The following is a 15080-nucleotide window of genomic DNA, read 5'->3' as shown; positions in this document are numbered from 1 at the left end:
TTCCCGACACGTTTTGACAGACTTTACAAAACCTGAGGCTCTGGGATCCAACCCAGTCGCTCCAATTTCCAAAGGGAGTGAATGACAGGTGGATTAACCAATCAGACAAACGCATCGTCCTTTCGCGTCCAAACAAACATGGCGGCTTACGAGGAAAGGATAAAAATAACACAGACTGAGAAACGTCGCCGACTTCTGCTGCGTCAACAAGCGACGCACTAAACTCTGTCAATCTGAGGGAAATGAAGTTATATTTTTGTTCTGAATGTTCCAAAAATATTTGAGAGACACGTGACACAAATTAGCGGCGGTGGTTGGACCGGTCAATGCTGGAGAGTTTTTTTGACGCCCCCAATGGTCCGAATCTAGACTCTTACGCATTTGAACAGAATGTGGGCGGGGCTGGCGGGTCAGGCAACATTTTAACCACCTGGAAGTGCAATTTGTGCTGTTCAAGAGACAAAAGTTAAGGATCGTGTGATTGAAGCTGATTCGTGTCCATGGAGATCGAGACGATGGATCTGTGGAGTGACGGTGACAGGCAAGAGCACGGACGCCTCTGTCCTGGGCCCTTCTGTGAGGAGTTTGCGCGCTTCGCCCCGTGTCTGGGTCTGGGCGGGGTTCCTCTGGGCGGGGTTCCTCTGGGCGGGGTTCCTCTGGGCGGGTCTCCTCTGGGCGGGGTTCCTCTGGGCGGGGTTCCTCTGGGCGGGTCTCCTCTGGGCGGGGTCCCTCTGGGCGGGGTCTCCTCTTGGCGGGGTCTCCTCTGGGCGGGGTCTCCTCTGGGCGGGTCTCCTCTGGGCGGGGTTCCTCTGGGCGGGTCTCCTCTGGGCGGGGTCCCTCTGGGCGGGGTTCCTCTGGGCGGGGTCTCCTCTGGGCGGGGTCTCCTCTGGGCGGGGTTCCTCTGGGCAGGGTCCCTCTGGGCAGGGTCCCTCTGGGCGGGTCTCCTCTGGGCGGGGTTTCTCTGGGCAGGGTCCCTCTGGGCGGGGTTCCTCTGGGCGGGGTTCCTCTGGGACCCTCCCTGAAGAGTCCTACTGTTGAACTGCACCGAGACCTTTGTTAAACTACTATATTATTATTGTTTTTTAACTGTTCAAAGTGGTAGAATCGCACCTCAGTCTGACTCATACTATTACTGCTGCTACGATAGTACTTTTACTACAACAACTGCAGTACTCAAGCTGGTTTTCAGACTACAGCTCTGAAGCAAAAGGATATTAAAGGTGTAAAACAGTCAATTGAGTGTCTGAATATGGTTAAAGACAAGGACTAAACTAAGATACGATGGTCCATTTTAGCCCTGGTTTAGGTTGTTCCTGGAGTCTACTCTGGAACAGAATGTAGGAATAAACACCAAGTATTTGACCAAAACTAAACCAGGACTAAACCAGGATTAAACCAGGACCGAACCAGATCAAAACTAGGACTAAACTCGACCCAAACCAGGTCTAAATCATGAAAAAGTTAAAGAACAGTATCATCTGTAAACATTTTTGCTGCGCCTCAATGTTTTTGAGTCGATGCAGATGCGTCTGGGACATTTGACTTCTTCGATGTTTCTTTTCGGTCGGAGCGATCGATCGGTCAGAGGAGCTCACGGTCAGCTCAGGCTCAGAATAAACTCCTGAATATTTAATGTGGTGTGGAACAGACGCCACAAATAATAACTGGACAGAAGTACAAAAACGTAGTAAATATTAAGTAGTATATATATGCACTTTTTACTGTCTTGGCAGCAGTTTTACTTGTAATCGAGTAACATTTTAGTAACTGTACTTTTATTTAACTGCACATTTTCAGGACTTTCAGTTTTTTTGGAGTAGTAGCAGTAAGTAGAAAACGCAGTAGTTTAGCAGTAACAAAAGTCTGACTTGCAAATGTAAAATAAAACATGTATTTACAGTATTAACACTTATTTTGCAGTAAACTGTGAGAAATGGCCTCACAAACGGTTTTCCAGCGCCGCATATAACTCTGCTCCGACCATAACAAAGATGTGAGAGTGAAACATGATGCAAATACGATGTCTTTAGAGGCAGCTGCGCTCACTGCGATATCGACCCGAATATTATTTTACACAATGGGCGAATGTAAAGCCCATGGAAATGTGTCGTGAGAATAAGAAACATGTTGGACAGATTTGTGAAAGAGAAAATGTCTTGAGGTTCATCAGCCTCAGCCATAATTTCAACTTAAAAGAAGAAATATTACGCTGTTTTTCTGCTTTTTACTTCAACTGTGACAGGACTAAACATGGACCGGCCTCCTGCTGGTGCCAGAGTCAGGACTAAACATGGACCGGCCTCCTGCTGGTGCCAGAGTCAGGACTAAACATGGACCGGCCTCCTGCTGGTGCCAGAGTCAGGACTAAACATGGACCGGCCTCCTGCTGGTGCCAGAGTCAGGACTAAACATGGACCGGCCTCCTGCTGGTGCCAGAGTCAGGACTAAACATGGACCGGCCTCCTGCTGGTGCCAGAGTCAGGACTAAACATGGACCGGCCTCCTGCTGGTGCCAGAGTCAGGACATTCATCACTCTAAACACAACTTATGAGGAAACGTTTTTTTGGGTATTATAACGTTTCACATTTTTTATACAATCATTTTTCAACATGTCCCAAAACGCATATTTTCCTGTTACAAGAAAAAGCTTTACGGCCGTGGGGAAATAAACCCAGTGTTAAGACATGACATGTTCTGGATGTGTTGACTTTCCTCTTGAGCGATGACACGGTGTATTTACTGAGGTGCGTTCACTGTCCCGCGGTCGCTGAGGAAATGAGAGTATTAAAGTTATAAATGAGAGTGAGCGAGTTCAAACACGTACAGAGCCGCAGCTGTGTGTGCCCAGCCTTATAACAGCTTTATACCAGTCCAAAAGAGTTAAAAGATGAAGTGTAGACCTGGTTTAGACCTGGTTTAGTCCTGGTTTAGTCCTGGTTTAGACCTGGTTTAGTCCTGGTTTAGACCTGGTTTAGTCCTGGTTTAGTCCTGGTTTAGACCTGGTTTAGTCCTGGTTTAGTATTCGTTTACTCTTGCGTGAGTAAAAATGTTGGTTCTTCTTTAGTCTGTGACAAGTGACAAAAGCTAAAGTTGACAATATTAAACGATTTGAACGTTTGTGTTTCTTGCAGTTTCTTCAGATATAATTTAGTTTTTATTATAATTCTCGTTTAAAACCACCAGATTTCTGTGCAGCATTTGACCTTTTGACCTTCCCATTATAAATCTGTATTTATTTTTATGTCCAAACTGTTTGTACCTGTGAGAACACATGAAGTCACCAGAACCTGAACCTCATTTCTTCAACTTTGTGCTTCAACTTCAGAAACAATGACTTTACTGAAATGACTCTTAACTGACATGTGTCTTTTCATCTGCGCTGATGAGGTCAAAGTTCATTCAAATAACACATGTCAATTTGCTTTGTGCTCCAGAGTAAACAGGCCCTGCAGACGCGCCACGCCCGTATGACACACCCCCTCGTCTCCAGACTCAGTGGGTGGTCCCGGTGCAGTCCTGGTCTAGTCCTGGTCTAGTCCCGTCTCCCGTCTCCCGTCTCCGCCCGCGAAGACAATAAGCACCGTGTCTTTACCCCCCACATTAAAACAGTCCTCCTGCCCCGCCCCCGTCAGGACCACAGTTCAAGGAGGTCTGGGCTGGAGGCGAAAAGGATCAAAGTCGTGCTTTAAGTAGAGCTTTTCATTCAAATCGAGATCAAGCTTTTTAACGTGTGGTTCAGAGAGAAGAGCGGTCGACCAAAACTGCTCAAAAGTTTTAAAAAAAGATAGTAGTTGAGGGTAAATCTGAATTGGAAGTATGTGTTTAAATATATGGCACCACAATTTAACAATTATTCAGATTCAAACTGTGAAATATTTCATTTTAAGTCTCAGGTTTGTGTCCAGCTTTATGCAATTAAACTGTCCCAAAAGTCAATGTGTCGGATAAATGAAAAAGTTGTTTGTATTTATTCTAGATTTAAGTTTAAATAAAATAATAATTTTGCTCATAAAGTTGTCACAATTAATATGTTTTGATATTAAGTGTTGGCCCCTGTCCAGGGTGCACCCCGCCTAAGGCCCAAAGTCACTGGGACAGGCTCCGGTCACCCCCCCCCCCCCAAATGGGAACAAGAGGTAGAAATTATGTTTCAATTCATACAATTATATTTTTACCTGAAAAACCATAATTATCAATCCACAGAATAATCTTCCTCGAGCTCACGAACCTGCAGCATCGTCATGGTTACAGCCTTTTCACACTCATTTTACACTAATTATTTTGGGTTGTGTTTTTATCTTTCACGTCATAAAAGAGGTGATTGTTCTTCTCAGACTCAGTAATGACTCGCTCTGTTAACAGTTCATTCATATTTTAGTGATAATATTAATGTTGAATATGTTATTTAAAACACGTCTCGTTGTTCCTTTTGGGCTTATTTTTGTTCAGCTTTTTTGCTTGTCACAAAGTATAATATAATGAATGACGGGGGAATTTAAAATAATAAAATACTTCACCTTTAATTGTAACATTATGCATTATTATGCAGTTTATCACTGGATGAGGTCACAAGGTGGAGTAAACATGTTTAGCTCTGGAAAGAGCGACAGACTAAATACAAGACTCAAACATGAAAGAAACAGTTAATGTGTATGTTAATGTGTGTGTTGATGTGTGTGTTAATGTGTGTTAATGTGTGTGTTAATGTGTGTGTTAATGTGTGTGTTAATGTGTGTGTTAATGTGTGTGTTAATGTGTGTGTTAATGTGTGTTAATGTGTGTGTTAATGTGTGTGTTAATGTGTGTGTTAATGTGTGTGTTAATGTGTATGTTAATGTGTGTGTTAATGTGTGTGTTAATGTGTGTGTTAATGTGTGTTAATGTGTGTGTTAATGTGTATGTTAATGTGTGTGTTAATGTGTGTGTTAATGTGTGTGTTAATGTGTGTGTTAATGTGTGTTAATGTGTGTGTTAATGTGTATGTTAATGTGTGTGTTAATGTGTGTGTTAATGTGTGTTAATGTGTGTGTTAATGTGTGTGTTAATGTGTATGTTAATGTGTATGTTAATGTGTATGTTAATGTGTGCATTAATGTGTGTGTTGATGTGTGTGTTAATGTGTGTGTTAATGTGTAATGTGTGTGTTAATGTGTATGTTAATGTGTATGTTAATGTGTGTGTTAATGTGTGTGTTAATGTGTGTGTTAATGTGTATGTTAATGTGTGTGTTAATGTGTGTGTTAATGTGTTAATGTGTATGTTAATGTGTATGTTAATGTGTGTGTTAATGTGTGTGTTAATGTGTTAATGTGTGTGTTAATGTGTGTGTTAATGTGTGTTAATGTGTGTGTTAATGTGTGTGTTAATGTGTGTTAATGTGTGTGTTAATGTGCATGTTAATGTGTGTTAATGTGTGTGTTAATGTGTGTGTTAATGTTTTAATGTGTGTGTTAATGTGTGTTAATGTGTGTGTTAATGTGTGTGTTAATGTGTGTGTTAATGTGTTAATGTGTGTGTTAATGTGTGTTAATGTGTGTGTTAATGTGTGTGTTAATGTGTGTGTTAATGTGTATGTTAATGTGTGTGTTAATGTGTGTGTTAATGTGTGTGTTAATGTGTATGTTAATGTGTGTGTTAATGTGTATGTTAATGTGTGTGTTAATGTGTGTGTTAATGTGTGTGTTAATGTGTGTGTTAATGTGTGTTAATGTGTGTGTTAATGTGTGTGTTAATGTGTGTGTTAATGTGTGTGTTAATGTGTGTTAATGTGTGTGTTAATGTGTGTGTTAATGTGTATGTTAATGTGTATGTTAATGTGTATGTTAATGTGTGCATTAATGTGTGTGTTGATGTGTGTGTTAATGTGTGTGTTAATGTGTATGTTAATGTGTGTGTTAATGTGTGTGTTAATGTGTGTGTTAATGTGTATGTTAATGTGTGTGTTAATGTGTGTGTTAATGTGTGTGTTAATGTGTATGTTAATGTGTATGTTAATGTGTGTGTTAATGTGTGTGTTAATGTTAATGTGTGTGTTAATGTTAATGTGTGTGTTAATGTGTGTGTTAATGTGTATGTTAATGTGTATGTTAATGGGTGTTAATGTGTATGTTAATGTGTATGTTAATGTGTGTGTTAATGTGTGTGTTAATGTATGTTAATGTGTATGTTAATGTGTGTGTTAATGTGTGTGTTAATGTGTATGTTAATGTGTGTGTTAATGTGTGTGTTAATGTGTGTGTTAATGTGTGTGTTAATGTGTGTGTTAATGTATGTTAATGTGTATGTTAATGTGTGTGTTTATGTGTGTGTTAATGTGTGTGTTAATGTGTGTGTTAATGTGTGTGTTAATGCATGTTAATGTGTATGTTAATGTGTTAATGTGTGTGTTAATGTGTTAATGTGTGTGTTAATGTGTGTGTTAATGTATGTTAATGTGTATGTTAATGTGTGTGTTAATGTGAATGTTAATGTGTATGTTAATGTGTGTGTTAATTTGTTATTGTGTGTATTAATGTGTGTGTTAATGTATGTTAATGTGTATGTTAATGTGTTAATGTGTGTGTTAATGTGTTAATGTGTTAATGTGTGTGTTAATGTGTGTGTTAATGTGTATGTTAATGTGTGTTAATGTGTATGTTAATGTGTGTGTTAATTTGTTAATGTGTGTGTTAATGCATGTTAATGTGTATGTTAATGTGTTAATGTGTGTGTTAATGTGTTAATGTGTGTGTTAATGTATGTTAATGTGTATGTTAATGTGTGTGTTAATGTGAATGTTAATGTGTATGTTAATGTGTGTGTTAATGTGTTAATGTGTTAATGTGTGTGTTAATGTGTGTGTTAATGTATGTTAATGTGTGTGTTAATGTGAATGTTAATGTGTATGTTAATGTGTGTGTTAATGTGTGTGTTAATGTATGTTAATGTGTGTGTTAATGTGTATGTTAATGTGTGTTAATGTGTATGTTAATGTGTATGTTAATTTGTTAATGTGTATGTTAATGTGTGTGTTAATGTGCTAATGTGTATGTTAATGTGTGTGTGTTAATGTGTGTGTTAATGTGTGTGTTAATGTGTGTGTTACTGTGTGTTAATGTGTGTGTTAATGTGTATGTTAATGTGTGTTAATGTGTGTGTTAATGTGTATGTTAATGTGTGTGTGTTAATGTGTGTGTTAATGTGTATGTTAATGTGTGTGTTAATGTGTGTGTTAATGTGTGTTAATGTGTGTGTTAATGTGTATGTTAATGTGTGTTAATGTGTGTGTTAATGTGTGTGTTAATGTGCATGTTAATGTGTGTTAATGTGTGTGTTGATGTGTGTGTTAATGTGTGTTAATGTGTGTGTTAATGTGTATGTTAATGTGTGTTAATGTGTGTGTTAATGTGCATGTTAATGTGTGTGTTAATGTGTGTGTTAATGTGTTAATATGTGTGTTAATGTATGTTAATGTGTATGTTAATGTGTGTGTTAATGTGTGTGTTAATGTGTTAATGTGTGTGTTAATGTGTGTGTTAATGTGTGTGTTAATGTGTGTGTTAATGTATGTTAATGTGTGTGTTAATGTGTTAATGTGTGTGTTAAGGTGTTTGTTAATGTGTGTGTTAATGTGTGTGTTAATGTGTGTGTTAATGTGTGTGTTAATGTGTGTTAATGTGTGTGTTAATGTGTGTTAATGTGTGTGTTAATGTGTATGTTAATGTGTGTTAATGTGTGTGTTAATGTGTGTGTTAATGTGTGTGTTAATGTGTGTTAATGTGTGTGTTAATGTGTATGTTAATGTGTGTTAATGTGTGTGTTAATGTGTGTGTTAATGTGTGTGTTAATGTGTGTGTTAATGTGTATGTTAATGTGTGTGTTAATGTGTATGTTAATGTGTATGTCAATGTGTGTGTTAATGTGTGTGTTAATGTGTATGTTAATGTGTATGTTAATGTGTATGTTAATGTGTGTGTTAATGTGTGTGTGTTAATGTGTATGTTAATGTGTATGTTAATGTGTGTGTTAATGTGTGTGTTAATGTTAATGTGTATGTTAATGTGTATGTTAATGTGTATGTTAATGTGTGTGTTAATGTGTGTGTTAATGTATGTTAATGTGTATGTTAATGTGTGTGTTAATGTGAATGTTAATGTGTGTGTTAATGTGTTAATGTGTGTGTTAATGTGTGTGTTAATGTATGTTAATGTGTATGTTAATGTGTGTGTTAATGTGAATGTTAATGTGTATGTTAATGTGTGTGTTAATGTGTGTGTTAATGTATGTTAATGTGTGTGTTAATGTGTATGTTAATGTGTATGTTAATGTGTATGTTAATTTGTTAATGTGTGTGTTAATGTGTGTGTTAATGTATGTTAATGTGTATGGTAATGTGTGTGTTAATTTGTGTGTTAATGTGTGTGTTAATGTATGTTAATGTGTATGTTAATGTGTGTGTTAATGTGTGTGTTAATGTGTGGGTTAATGTGTGTGTTAATGTGTATGTTAATGTGTTGTGTTAATGTGTGTGTTAATGTGTGTGTTAATGTGTGTGTTAATGTGTGTGTTAATGTGTGTTAATGTGTATGTTAATGTGTGTTAATGTGTGTGTTAATGTGTGTGTTAATGTGCATGTTAATGTGTGTTAATGTGTGTGTTAATGTGTGTTAATGTGTGTGTTAATGTGTGTGTTAATGTGTATGTTAATGTGTGTGTGTTAATGTGTGTGTTAATGTGTATGTTAATGTGCGTGTTAATGTGTGTGTTAATGTGTGTTAATGTGTGTGTTAATGTGTATGTTAATGTGTGTTAATGTGTGTGTTAATGTGTGTGTTAATGTGCATGTTAATGTGTGTTAATGTGTGTGTTGATGTGTGTGTTAATGTGTGTTAATGTGTGTGTTAATGTGTATGTTAATGTGTGTTAATGTGTGTGTTAATATGTGTGTTAATGTATGTTAATGTGTGTGTTAATATGTATGTTAATGTGTGTGTTAATGTGTGTGTTGATGTGTTAATATGTGTGTTAATGTATGTTAATGTGTATGTTAATGTGTGTGTTAATGTGTGTGTTAATGTGTTAATGTGTGTGTGAATGTGTGTGTTAATGTGTGTGTTAATGTATGTTAATGTGTGTGTTAATGTGTTAATGTGTGTGTTAAGGTGTTTGTTAATGTGTGTGTTAATGTGTGTGTTAATGTGTGTGTTAATGTGTATGTTAATGTGTGTGTGTTAATGTGTGTGTTAATGTGTATGTTAATGTGTATGTCAATGTGTGTGTTAATGTGTATGTTAATGTGTGTGTTAATGTGTGTGTTAATGTTAATGTGTATGTTAATGTGTGTTAATGTGTATGTTAATGTGTGTGTTAATGTGTGTGTTAATGTATGTTAATGTGTATGTTAATGTGTGTGTTAATGTGTGTGTTAATGTGTATGTTAATGTGTGTGTTAATGTGTGTGTTAATGTGTATGTTAATGTGTGTGTTAATTTGTGTGTTAATGTGTATGTTAATGTGTGTTAATGTGTGTGTTAATGTGTGTGTTAATGTGCATGTTAATGTGTGTTAATGTGTGTGTTGATGTGTGTGTTAATGTGTGTTAATGTGTGTGTTAATGTGTATGTTAATGTGTGTTAATGTGTGTGTTAATATGTGTGTTAATGTATGTTAATGTGTGTTAATATGTATGTTAATGTGTGTGTTAATGTGTGTGTTAATGTGTTAATATGTGTGTTAATGTATGTTAATGTGTATGTTAATGTGTGTGTTAATGTGTGTGTTAATGTGTTAATGTGTGTGTGAATGTGTGTGTTAATGTGTGTGTTAATGTATGTTAATGTGTATGTTAATGTGTGTGTTAATGTGAATGTTAATGTGTATGTTAATGTGTGTGTTAATTTGTTATTGTGTGTATTAATGTGTGTGTTAATGTATGTTAATGTGTATGTTAATGTGTTAATGTGTGTGTTAATGTGTTAATGTGTTAATGTGTGTGTTAATGTGTGTGTTAATGTGTATGTTAATGTGTGTTAATGTGTATGTTAATGTGTGTGTTAATTTGTTAATGTGTGTGTTAATGCATGTTAATGTGTATGTTAATGTGTTAATGTGTGTGTTAATGTGTTAATGTGTGTGTTAATGTATGTTAATGTGTATGTTAATGTGTGTGTTAATGTGAATGTTAATGTGTATGTTAATGTGTGTGTTAATGTGTTAATGTGTTAATGTGTGTGTTAATGTGTGTGTTAATGTATGTTAATGTGTGTGTTAATGTGAATGTTAATGTGTATGTTAATGTGTGTGTTAATGTGTGTGTTAATGTATGTTAATGTGTGTGTTAATGTGTATGTTAATGTGTGTTAATGTGTATGTTAATGTGTATGTTAATTTGTTAATGTGTATGTTAATGTGTGTGTTAATGTGCTAATGTGTATGTTAATGTGTGTGTGTTAATGTGTGTGTTAATGTGTGTGTTAATGTGTGTGTTACTGTGTGTTAATGTGTGTGTTAATGTGTATGTTAATGTGTGTTAATGTGTGTGTTAATGTGTATGTTAATGTGTGTGTGTTAATGTGTGTGTTAATGTGTATGTTAATGTGTGTGTTAATGTGTGTGTTAATGTGTGTTAATGTGTGTGTTAATGTGTATGTTAATGTGTGTTAATGTGTGTGTTAATGTGTGTGTTAATGTGCATGTTAATGTGTGTTAATGTGTGTGTTGATGTGTGTGTTAATGTGTGTTAATGTGTGTGTTAATGTGTATGTTAATGTGTGTTAATGTGTGTGTTAATGTGCATGTTAATGTGTGTGTTAATGTGTGTGTTAATGTGTTAATATGTGTGTTAATGTATGTTAATGTGTATGTTAATGTGTGTGTTAATGTGTGTGTTAATGTGTTAATGTGTGTGTTAATGTGTGTGTTAATGTGTGTGTTAATGTGTGTGTTAATGTATGTTAATGTGTGTGTTAATGTGTTAATGTGTGTGTTAAGGTGTTTGTTAATGTGTGTGTTAATGTGTGTGTTAATGTGTGTGTTAATGTGTGTGTTAATGTGTGTTAATGTGTGTGTTAATGTGTGTTAATGTGTGTGTTAATGTGTATGTTAATGTGTGTTAATGTGTGTGTTAATGTGTGTGTTAATGTGTGTGTTAATGTGTGTTAATGTGTGTGTTAATGTGTATGTTAATGTGTGTTAATGTGTGTGTTAATGTGTGTGTTAATGTGTGTGTTAATGTGTGTGTTAATGTGTATGTTAATGTGTGTGTTAATGTGTATGTTAATGTGTATGTCAATGTGTGTGTTAATGTGTGTGTTAATGTGTATGTTAATGTGTATGTTAATGTGTATGTTAATGTGTGTGTTAATGTGTGTGTGTTAATGTGTATGTTAATGTGTATGTTAATGTGTGTGTTAATGTGTGTGTTAATGTTAATGTGTATGTTAATGTGTATGTTAATGTGTATGTTAATGTGTGTGTTAATGTGTGTGTTAATGTATGTTAATGTGTATGTTAATGTGTGTGTTAATGTGAATGTTAATGTGTGTGTTAATGTGTTAATGTGTGTGTTAATGTGTGTGTTAATGTATGTTAATGTGTATGTTAATGTGTGTGTTAATGTGAATGTTAATGTGTATGTTAATGTGTGTGTTAATGTGTGTGTTAATGTATGTTAATGTGTGTGTTAATGTGTATGTTAATGTGTATGTTAATGTGTATGTTAATTTGTTAATGTGTGTGTTAATGTGTGTGTTAATGTATGTTAATGTGTATGGTAATGTGTGTGTTAATTTGTGTGTTAATGTGTGTGTTAATGTATGTTAATGTGTATGTTGATGTGTGTGTTAATGTGTGTGTTAATGTGTGGGTTAATGTGTGTGTTAATGTGTATGTTAATGTGTTGTGTTAATGTGTGTGTTAATGTGTGTGTTAATGTGTGTGTTAATGTGTGTGTTAATGTGTGTTAATGTGTATGTTAATGTGTGTTAATGTGTGTGTTAATGTGTGTGTTAATGTGCATGTTAATGTGTGTTAATGTGTGTGTTAATGTGTGTTAATGTGTGTGTTAATGTGTGTGTTAATGTGTATGTTAATGTGTGTGTGTTAATGTGTGTGTTAATGTGTATGTTAATGTGCGTGTTAATGTGTGTGTTAATGTGTGTTAATGTGTGTGTTAATGTGTATGTTAATGTGTGTTAATGTGTGTGTTAATGTGTGTGTTAATGTGCATGTTAATGTGTGTTAATGTGTGTGTTGATGTGTGTGTTAATGTGTGTTAATGTGTGTGTTAATGTGTATGTTAATGTGTGTTAATGTGTGTGTTAATATGTGTGTTAATGTATGTTAATGTGTGTGTTAATATGTATGTTAATGTGTGTGTTAATGTGTGTGTTGATGTGTTAATATGTGTGTTAATGTATGTTAATGTGTATGTTAATGTGTGTGTTAATGTGTGTGTTAATGTGTTAATGTGTGTGTGAATGTGTGTGTTAATGTGTGTGTTAATGTATGTTAATGTGTGTGTTAATGTGTTAATGTGTGTGTTAAGGTGTTTGTTAATGTGTGTGTTAATGTGTGTGTTAATGTGTGTGTTAATGTGTATGTTAATGTGTGTGTGTTAATGTGTGTGTTAATGTGTATGTTAATGTGTATGTCAATGTGTGTGTTAATGTGTATGTTAATGTGTGTGTTAATGTGTGTGTTAATGTTAATGTGTATGTTAATGTGTGTTAATGTGTATGTTAATGTGTGTGTTAATGTGTGTGTTAATGTATGTTAATGTGTATGTTAATGTGTGTGTTAATGTGTGTGTTAATGTGTATGTTAATGTGTGTGTTAATGTGTGTGTTAATGTGTATGTTAATGTGTGTGTTAATTTGTGTGTTAATGTGTATGTTAATGTGTGTTAATGTGTGTGTTAATGTGCATGTTAATGTGTGTTAATGTGTGTGTTGATGTGTGTGTTAATGTGTGTTAATGTGTGTGTTAATGTGTATGTTAATGTGTGTTAATGTGTGTGTTAATATGTGTGTTAATGTATGTTAATGTGTGTTAATATGTATGTTAATGTGTGTGTTAATGTGTGTGTTAATGTGTTAATATGTGTGTTAATGTATGTTAATGTGTATGTTAATGTGTGTGTTAATGTGTGTGTTAATGTGTTAATGTGTGTGTGAATGTGTGTGTTAATGTGTGTGTTAATGTATGTTAATGTGTGTGTTAATGTGTTAATGTGTGTGTTAAGGTGTTTGTTAATGTGTGTGTTAATGTGTGTGTTAATGTGTGTGTTAATGTGTGTGTTAATGTGTATGTTAATGTGTGTGTGTTAATGTGTGTGTTAATGTGTATGTTAATGTGTATGTCAATGTGTGTGTTAATGTGTGTGTTAATGTGTATGTTAATGTGTATGTTAATGTGTGTGTTAATGTGTGTGTTAATGTTAATGTGTATGTTAATGTGTGTTAATGTGTATGTTAATGTGTGTGTTAATGTGTGTGTTAATGTGTGTGTTAATGTGTGTGTTAATGTGTGTGTTAATGTATGTTAATGTGTATGTTAATGTGTGTGTTAATGTGTGTGTTAATGTGTATGTTAATGTGTGTGTTAATGTGTATGTTAATGTGTGTGTTAATTTGTGTGTTAATGTGTATGTTAATGTGTTAATGTGTGTGTTAATGTGTTAATGTGTGTGTTAATGTGTGTGTTAATGTATGTTAATGTGTATGTTAATGTGTGTGTTAATGTGTGTGTTAATGTGTGTGTTAATGCATGTTAATATGTATGTTAATGTGTTAATGTGTGTGTTAATGTGTGTGTTAATGTGTGTGTTAATGTATGTTAATGTGTATGTTAATGTGTGTGTTAATGTGAATGTTAATGTGTATGTTAATGTGTGTGTTAATGTATGTTAATGTGTGTGTTAATGTGTATGTTAATGTGTGTTAATGTGTATGTTAATGTGTATGTTAATTTGTTAATGTGTATGTTAATGTGTATGTTAATTTGTTAATGTGAGTGTTAATGTGTGTGTTAATGTGTATGTTAATGTGTGTGTTAATTTGTGTGTTAATGTGTGTGTTAATGTTTGTTAATGTGTATGTTAATGTGTGTGTTAATGTGTGTGTGTTAATGTGTGTGTTAATGTGTGTGTTAATGTGTATGTTAATGTGTGTGTGTTAATGTGTGTGTTAATGTGTGTGTTAATGTGTGTGTTAATGTGTACGTTAATGTGTGTGTTAATGTGTGTGTTAATGTGTGTGTTAATGTGTATGTTAATGTGTGTGTTAATGTGTATGTTAATGTGTATGTTAATTTGTTAATGTGAGTGTTAATGTGTGTGTTAATGTATGTTAATGTGTGTGTTAATGTGTGTGTTAATGTGTGTGTTAATGTGTGTGTTAATGTGTTAATGTGTGTGTTAATGTATGTTAATGTGTGTGTTAATGTTTGTGTTAATGTGTGTGTTAATGTGTGTGTTAATGTGTGTGTTAATGTGTATGTTAATGTGTATGTTAATGTGTGTGTTAATGTGTATGTTAATGTGTATGTTAATGTGTGTGTTAATGTGTGTGTTAATGTGTATGTTAATGTGTATGTTAATGTGTATGTTAATGTGTGTGTTAATGTGTATGTTAATGTGTATGTTAATGTGTATGTTAATGTGTGTGTTAATGTGTATGTTAATTTGTATGTTAATGTGTGTGTTAATGTGTATGTTAATGTGTATGTTAATGTGTGTGTTAATGTGTATGTTAATGTGTGTGTTAATGTGTATGTTAATGTGTGTGTTAATGTGTTAATGTGTGGGTTAATGTGTATGTTAATGTGTATGTTAATGTGTATGTTAATGTGTATGTTAATGTGTATGTTAATGTGTGTGTTAATGTGTATGTTAATGTGTGTGTTAATGTGTATGTTAATGTGTGTGTTAATGTGTGTGTTAATGTGTGTGTTAATGTGTGTGTTAATGTGTATGTTAATGTGTGTGTTAATGTGTATGTTAATGTGTATGTTAATGTGTGTGTTAATGTGTATGTTAATGTGTGTGTTAATGTGTGTGTTAATGTGTGTGTTAATGTGTGTGTTAATGTGTATGTTAATGTGT

This window comes from Eucyclogobius newberryi, unplaced genomic scaffold (assembly GCF_026437365.1).
Source record: "Eucyclogobius newberryi isolate DKJ021-1_F unplaced genomic scaffold, fEucNew1.0.hap1 SCAF_1, whole genome shotgun sequence".
Lineage (NCBI taxonomy): Eukaryota > Metazoa > Chordata > Actinopteri > Gobiiformes > Gobiidae > Eucyclogobius > Eucyclogobius newberryi.
The sequence above is the reverse complement of the archived record's forward strand: the minus strand, read 5'-3'. Positions refer to the sequence as shown.